The 9,293-nt window shown below is 36.3% G+C and overlaps 1 long non-coding RNA gene across 1 annotated transcript; it reads left to right on the forward strand.

Annotated features, from left to right (window-relative positions):
* Window positions 1-1,427: 1,427 nt before the first annotated feature.
* On the forward strand, window positions 1,428-2,396 carry LOC122148875. The gene is made up of 4 exons (XR_006162685.1): window positions 1,428-1,579; window positions 1,723-1,919; window positions 2,048-2,134; window positions 2,362-2,396. It is a non-coding gene; the product is annotated as an uncharacterized LOC122148875 (long non-coding RNA).
* Window positions 2,397-9,293: the final 6,897 nt, after the last annotated feature.

A 9,293-nucleotide genomic window follows, 5' to 3' on the forward strand; every position in this document is an offset into this window, starting at 1 on the left:
ACGGGGCCCGTATGCTGTAAACGTCCCAACACTGCCGGACCTTCAGCAAAAAAATCTAAAAGTGTGTCCTACACCCATCGTTTTTTTTGCCTATCCAAAAGAAAGGCATGTGAGGTCCCAAGTCCCTCAGTGAAAAAACAAACTAGAGAGGTCAGGGATAGGAGAAAAGAGGATAAAATAACCTTTCCAGGTAAGTCAATAAAAAAATATATATATCTGCTTGTATTTTTACAATCTAACTCATAATCAGATTTTAAGTTGCATGTCTTTTATATTTTATCTTTGTTTAGACAAATACTGCACTCCACAGGATTTTTCAGACCATCTTTTTCAGCATTTCCCCATCCTGAAAGAGTGTGGCGGTTTCCAGCTCTTGCGATCCAGAGGATTAACACGTTCAAAAATATTAGAGACAATACCCTGTCCAGACGATGGCTATTGCCCTGAGTACCTCTTAAGTGAGTCAGTCATGATTGGGCAGGCTGTCATATATATCAGGCCACTCCAGAAAGATATAGATGTGCAGGTAGGTTTAAAAAAGTTTTAGGAGTTTACCAAAATTATTATTTTTTCTAAAAGAAAATAACCCTACTATCTGTTAATGTTTATGTCTTTTTTTTCTTCTTCTTCTTGTGGTTCAGAATCTTGAGAGTGACCAGCCTGTATCCACTGGACCACTGACAGAATGCTTGTACTGCAATAAGAAGTATAGCCTGTCAGGAAATACAAGACCATGTTGATGTTTGTGAAAAGTAGTGACCTTTAAAAAAACAAAAAACTAACACATGATTACACAACATTTTATATACATAAGCACTTTTTTCCTTTACAATAATGTGTAACACTCTATTTCGATAGTCCACTTTAGACATTCTACTAACTATAAGTAACTTTTCAACTACATGTCTACTAACTGTCATTAGAGAATTAGTAGACTGTTTGCTTAATCGCTGCTAAACCTTATTGTGTTGGTCTCCCAACAGACATTCTACTGTCTATAAGTAACCTGGCAACTACAATTCAACTTATAGTCTCCTAACCTGAACACCTAACCTGACAGAGTTTAGTTGACCTGAAGTGAAAAGTTACTTATAGTTAGTAGGATGTCTAAAGTGAACTATCGAAATAAAGTCTAACCAAATAGGGTTATATTTGATGTGGTTATCTAATCTCTTAATGCAGATTTAAAAGTTTTTGGGACCATTTTCACAGACCTTGGTGATGCCTTTTTCCCCCCAAAAAAGTATTACTTTACTATTATATACTTTTACATTGTATTACTTGGGCATTCTATTAAAGAAACAGGTATCACTTATTGTGGTAAGGTTTTGTAATACTGCTGCTGAAGGAGTGATGTTGAATTAAAAATGTTCACAACGGCTGTTCTGTGGTTATGGTTAAATCAGGTTACATGAGTCAGGGCAAAGTGATATCAGATAACACTGGCAGTACAAGACAGGAAGAAATGTCAGCAACCATGTCAGAGGATTATGCTGAAACGGGAGGAAAGGGCCTCAACATCACTCACTACTTTTTTTCTCAGCCACTACCAGCCCATCAGCAGAGCCTGCCACTGAAGGTTGTCTCCATCTAAATGAACATACCACTGAACATTGCTTTCTCTGTATTCGCTTTAGCACACACATCATGTTATTAAATCATCATATCAGTTATTTGTATCTTTTGAAGATTTGTTGTAATCACTTGACTGTGTTTGCATAGAGTGGAAAATTGAGCCTGATCTTGAAACAGCTGCCCGCTGTTTCGAAGACATATCTTAAAGAATGCTGAGGACAAACCAGACCTAGTTGTTACACTAGATCTACACAGCTGTGAAAAGGATCGAGAACGGGAAATGTTAACTTTTTATAAACGTCCAAATATTGATTGGACAAGTCCGTTTACTGTAAAACTGAAAGGTATGAATATTTGTATATAAAGGCATTTAGTATATTACGTAGCATTCTTGCATACTATTTTCGTATTTTGTTCTATTTTGGTTTTATAATGTGGTTATGATGTACATTGTAATTTGTGCTAAAAACAGGAGATGCTGCATTAGGGGATGGAGTAACACGGCATTTTTTCACATTGGTAATGGATAAGCTCCACAATGGATTTGAACTGGACATTGGTAAGTTACAATTTCCAAATTTGAAGTTAAATGTACTTGGACATACAATTTCTCTTTGACCTCCACTTCAGTTAGGGTAATACAAAGGGTAGGCAAATACAGGATGTAATGCATTTTAAGAAAAGTTTTGTTTTGTTCAACTTAATTTAATAAGTATGAGCATAGTTAATAGAAAGGTTTACTAAGAATGTCATTTGAGTGCATTTGTCTTGTTATAAATTTACCAGATAACTGTGGAAAAAAACACTTTTATTCAACGGAGAAGATGATCGCACAAGGTCCCTTCGACATCTAGACCACTTTTGGATGGTGACCTGTTCAGAGTTGTGGGAAGAATGATTGGACATTCATTTATTAATGGAGGTCCACTCTACTCAGGACTTAGTGCAGCCTTCTTCCCCCTTTTAAGTGGCAGTAAGGATGATACTCCAATTTTGGAGTTGAAGGACTGTCCTGATACAGATGTGATTGAAGTTGTGTCCCTTGTATGTACACTCTGTCTTTCGTATTTTTTTTTTAATGTGAAAAAAGATGATGATACAAACAAGCATCACACTGATCAGTAAAATTCATAACCTTTTTATAGATCAAAGCCATATTATCTGCATTTAGATTTGACAGGTGTTTGAATAGTCTTGAACACGAGTGACATGCGAATATCCAGTACCTGGAGATCTACCTACCTTCAAAGTTCAGCTCTAACCCTGCTCGAACAAAACTGAAGTTAATTAAGATCTTCAGGAGCACTTGATAATTACAGATATGTGCGTTTAATTAGGGTTAGAACAGAACTTGGCTGGTAGGTACAGTATATCTCCAGGAACAGGAGACTGGACCACCTCCATGTTTGACCATGGGTTAGGGTTGCCTGTAAAACTTATATATTGCTGTAAAAAATAAATAAGTACAAAACTCTGAAGCGATTTTACAGTTAAGTTTCAGCACTTTATTGGCAACTTTCTTTCCAGTAAAACCAAACCCCTAGATTATAAATGTACTTTCCCTCCAGATATACGTAAGCTTGGTTCAGGGATCAGTCTTAGAATGTTCTTGAGTGGCCTGTGTTCAGATTTAAATCTCATTGAAAAGTTAGTTGAATTTGAAGAAAGCAGGGATAACGTGAATGCCAAAAATTATCAGTGATCTGGAAGTTTTTTTATAGAAAGAAATGGGCCAAGATTGCAGTAGAGAGGCGACAGATGCTTCTCATCATCAATTAACACTCAAATGTGTATTTATAAAACTTTCTATAATTGTTTACTGATTCCTTTATTAAATTTTTTCATAAAATTGTGTTCTTGGCATCAAAATGACAGGTCCATGGGGTTGAGTAATTTTGATTGCAACTGTACATAAAGGATAACTTTGGACACACACCTTCTCATTCAAAGAGTTTTCTTTATTTTTCATGACTATGAAAATTGTAGAGTCACACTGAAGGAATCAAGGGCTATTTTGACCAAGAAGGAGAGTGATGGGGTGCTGCGCGTCAGATTACCTGGCCTCCACAGTCACCGGACCTGAACCCAATCGAGATGGTTTGGGGTAAGCTGGACCGCAGACAGAATGCAAAAGGGCCAACAAGTGCTAAGCATCTCTCGGGGAACTCCTTCAAGACTGTTGGAAGACCATTTCAGGTGACTACCTCTTGAAGATCATCAAGAGAATGCCAAGAGTGTGCAAAGCAGTAAATCAAAGCAAATGGTGGCTACTTTGAAGAACGTAGAATGATATTTTTTCAGTTGTTTCACACTTTTTTGTTATGTATATAATTCCATATATAATTCCACGTGTTAATTCATAGTTTTGATGCCTTCAGTGTGAATCCACAATTTTCATTGTCATGAAAATAAAGAAAACTCTTTGAATGAGAAGGTGTGTCAAAACTTTTGGGTCTGTACTGTATATATATATATATAAGAAAAGCGTCATGATTTCAAATGATACAAATACTTTTTCATCTACCTCTGATTGTGAACACTCCTTCCCGTAATGTGTGAATTGCGGTTTTCTCCTTCCGCGGTTTCTGAACCATAAATTGAGAGCAACCTCAATGTTTTCACCTCCTTTATCTGAACGAACACGAGATGGCAACCCATACTGGCTAACGCACCAAGGAAGCATCCAGCACAGTGGTGGGCATTATTGTTAGTAGCAGCATTCAGATAAACTACAAGACGACTAAACCCATCAATGCCTCCATGGATCACGAATCGCCATCTGATTTTAGACAAAAAGGATGACAGACAAGAAACATCAGAGTTTGTACACATTTTGACTAGAAAATTCCAATGACTTTTTTCTATCAACATCCTTATAAATGTGTCTTGTATATCATTTGGCTAATGAAAATAATTATTACAACAATGTTGTAATTTAGAATATTATGCTTTAATATTTTCTGAGGGTATAAATGTGTAGTAAATGAAAATATGTACGGTAGGTCCCTAAAAGTGAGATCATAGTATTTGGGAGTCCTTGGCATCAAAACATTTGACAATCTCAGTTGGATTCCAAAAAAAAATCGAATTACCGTATTAATTTTATGATTTCCATCTATATGCCACATGCAATTCGGACCAGGAACGGAGTACTGTCTGCGATGAAGAGTCCGGTTAGCCAGGGCTCGAAGTTGTGTTCCCTCTGGGTCCACTCTGTGTAGTGATTCACGTACCCTAAAAACTTCAGATGATGAGATATTATTTTGAATTCTGTAATGTGTTTGCTCAAAGTTAATGAGAGTTGGGTAAAATCACTCTCTACTTGATGCAAAGTAAATACAAGAATTTCAAAAAGAGTTACTGAGGAAAAAAAAAAATAAAATATAATAATAATAATAGAGACTAATGGTTCAAATCTTCCAGAATTGACCTGGACTTAATGTTTGTGTGTACACACCAAATATCTTATTAGCCATCTTGGGAGTGTAGACTGAAGGCTGGTTTATACTTCTACATTGGACCAAAGCCATATGCTCTGTGTAGCTATGATGGTTACGCCTCTCTATAAAATAACTATACATTGCATTTACGCAGAATGCAAGTGCTGTGATTGATCAGAACCAAAGACCCTGCCCAGGATTATAAAAAATATATCTGCAGTAGTTCATTCATTGGAACTAAATGTAATAGTGCCTGATTGCTTGTAATGAAAGTGCAAAGGCTGATTACAAACAAATATGTACAAATAAAAGCTCATAAAACATGAATCCAAATAAATATTTATCCAAATAAAAAATTGTCATAACGTAAACAAATATAGGCTTCTGCTGCGCTTTACTCCAGTACGTTAGTGGTGTCGACAACTGGAGTAAAGCACAGCAGAAGTAGATATTTCTTTACGTTATGACAAATTTTTATTTATGTATACTTGCAGAACAATACAAACACACCAAAGCAGAGCTATAAATGCTAACAGCCACATAGGGCACATCATATGGGCTATGCAGGTCTGCCATAGCAGGGTTTTTCCTACATTGAAAATTTTTTTGGCGGCCGCCAAAAACGATTTTTTTGTCCCGCCAAAGCCTTATTTGATCTGTAATTGTGTTTTGTGAGTGAAGCAGGCTACAGACGGAGTGACGGAGAGAACAAGCACAGCGCCCCTCCCCCCGCGCGCGCACTCTCCGTCTTCAGTTCTGTCCTTTGCTCTCTCACTCGCGTCAAAATCAACTGATCCTAAAGGTCGGAAGACCGAATCCATGTTTCACGTGGTGCATTCGGAGAATATTTTTGCTGAATTACCGCTGGGTGTGAATTGCAGTCAAAAAAAAAGTTGCCTTATCTTCTCTTACAACTTGTTACGAGCATTCCGCACATGCAGCTGACATAACTTTAAACGCAACGCCAAAAAAAAATCTATCAGTTATGTCGTGAGTGTTTTGTGTGTGCGTGTGTGTGTGTGTGCGCGTGTTTGTTGACAAATCTTTCGCGATGTCCTAACAGCCAGGATTCCCACACAACACGTCCGCAAAAGTCCTATTCGCGACCAAATTACTCCTTTGAGCCGATTCATTATAATGAATGGTTAAAGCAGTCGGTCTGCCCGTCAGTGTCGATGTATAACAAATCATTACTTCTTAGAAGACAACATACACATCTGAAATGAGAAAGTAAGTGTGTGCTTACCTCATTTAGCAAGAGTGGTTAGTAAAATTTAGCCTTAATAATCCACAGTATAGGCCTATGACAATGTGTAGTAAATTACCTATAAAATCATTTAATTTAAAGTTAGACTGGAGTGAGATGAAACTAGATCAAAGCACAAAGCAAGCTGTTGCTAGTTAGCTGCTAATTGTATTAAATTTTATATGGTAAAAAAAATTACACCTTTTAACGCGCTATGTTTTTAATGCTACTTTTTAATTGATATGATTTATACTAAAATAATTATCAGGTCTATCAAAAAGGGTTTTATCTTTCAAAACTATTGAAAGCCAATGGTTGAAAAAAATCACAGCTTTTTTTTGCAAAGACGCAATAAAGGATGACAGTGAGAGTGACAGGTAATATCTGTGTCTGATGATTGCATAATTTGTAAATAGATAAAATTGTGATACCTTTGACATTTCAAATATACTTTGGTATCGATGATGTTTACATGTAAAATAAGTTGTAATCGCTTTTATTTTACTATCTAGCCTGACAGTGATCGTTTTTTTTTTCATGAAAAATAGGATAAGAAAAAAAAAATCACAAACTGTTTCTTTGTATTTATTTTAAATTTAACATGTATTGTCAATATTGGGCTTGCGGATCATGTTGGTACTAGGGTACTCTTTGCTGTGTGTGGATGACCATGTCGGTCAGCCACCACCGAAGACCAATTTTGACCCAGGAAAAACCCTGCATAGGTCCGTTACAGAAGTATAAATCAACCTACAAGTATTTAAACAAAAACAAACTTACACTGAATCAAATGTCCACTTGCTTGGAGAAAAGCTCTCATCATACGGTACCCACACTGTGGGTGCTCCCTTTGAATCTCCATCACCAAACGGTCCAGTTCGGTATTGTCAATGCCAGAGTACAACTCTGAAACTCTGCGGGACAAGTGAATAATAGAGTGATATATTTAGCATTAGATGCATCATATATGCATGCAACGACTTGGAATTGTGTAAAACGCTATACACGTTGTCTGTGTCTTAACTATTAATGTCATAACTGAATGTCCTAGTTTAATTTCTAACTATCATATTATACTATTCAATTGTATGTTTCTCTGTCACATAGATAATACTTGCCGGTAGTATATGTAAATCAGTTGTTATTTCTGAAATTGATTGAAGTTTGTTTGCGCAGAATTAGTAATATTAAAAATAACATCGTAAGGATAAATGTGTGCAATGAACAGTGCCTTTTTAATATGATGATGCGCGATGTTGTAAACAAAAAACGGTGATTATGGCCTTGAGGCGTTTGCATAAAAGCATTAAAATGTATTTAAATTGATGTTTAACTTACTTCAGTCCCACACTGCTGCATTCGTCGATGGTCCGTCCATCGACTAACTCCATACAAGGCCGCGATATCTTTAACGTGTAGCCCATAAGATACCCTTCTATGGCCTCGCCAGGAATCTCCACGGCTGGTCTCCCCACTCTCCCAGGCCTATCCGAAGACAATCGTTCTTCCACTACCTTTAAAATGTCAGCAGCCAAACGGGTGTCGGCGCCTGATAAGGCAGAAAATTCTCCCCAGACGTTCCAACAACGTATTGGTTCTATCACATATATACGCGTAACAATCTTCGGAAATACTACCGTTTCTCTGTACACGCTCCACTTCATCTGCTAGTGAATTTAAACGCTCGAATTAGCTCCTGCCGCCGCCATGTTTCCAACACCTCAAAAAGTTATGTTTTACCTGTTGCCGAGCCCCGCCTTGTTCACGCAGTGATTGACATGGGCGCGCGGGGGGGGCGGACACGTGATCGGCTCGGAATGCATTTTCAACGTGCACATTGAATTTTGCTACATTCATTGAGGGACACTCAATGAAAATGCAATCGTAAGTGTCTTGACTGTGAGTGTAAATGCAATTAAGAAAAATAACATTTGAATGATCATTTTGCCACAGTTTTTTGCTTGAACATGTTACACATATCAAATAATTTCTGTAATACATTTTCGTTTTAATTTTGCAACTTATAAAGCGTTAAAATGAATATTCATTTTACATATTAAAACTAGTGTATGAAATGGCAAATTAAAATTATATAAATACATTTTCATTTTCATTTTGCACCAAACGTTGCACAAATGTATGGGAAAATGTAAATGCAAAATACAGAAATGCATTGCCATTTTACATATTGCATTGTCATTTTGCATATTACATTCCCAATTGAATATTGCTACCCATATGCTTACACACTGAAAATCTACTCAAGTGAAGACGTGATGAAAAGACTGTTGTGAGTAATGTTGTTCAGCAGATATATTAAATGTTTAAATACATGTAAATAAATACATTTACATTTATTTTCAGACCTCATTATTTTTATATATTATTAAATGTTTATTATTATGAAATTATTTTTAACTTTATTTATTATATATATATATATATATATATATATATAAATATATATATATATATATATTTTTAATATTTATATATATATTTTTTATTTTTTTTTTACATGAAAACTGAATGACCAATAATGTCTCATACACCACTACCAGCATGTATTTCTCTATAACAATATGTACTTGCATTCATACATATTTATCTGGTCTCAAACCAACAAACCAGACCAGATTAACCTTTCTGTTAGACCATAAAACCTGTTTAGGTTGGTTAAAGTCATTTTCAACAGGGTTGTAGTGAGTGAGATGAGGCTGGCAGGAAGAGACCGATAGCTCAGAGATAGTTTAGTGTATCAATTTGTTGGCAAATTGCATGTGAGATATGTGTCCCTGGTGGAACGTCTACATTTATGCAATTCTCCCATCACACTTCAGATGTGCTACAGTGCTGCTACCATGACAACAGCGTTTATCATGACATCACTTCCCTAGAGTGACTCATACTGCGCAGGTCTCCAATATTTGTATGCATGAGAATGAGAGCGAGAGAGAACACTAGATAAATTGATGAGTTTGTCTGAAAGCATTTACCTAATCAGTAAGGACGAAAAACAACACACAGCCGGA

The sequence above is a fragment of the Cyprinus carpio genome, chromosome A19 (assembly GCF_018340385.1).
Source record: "Cyprinus carpio isolate SPL01 chromosome A19, ASM1834038v1, whole genome shotgun sequence".
Classification (NCBI taxonomy): Eukaryota; Metazoa; Chordata; class Actinopteri; order Cypriniformes; family Cyprinidae; genus Cyprinus; species Cyprinus carpio.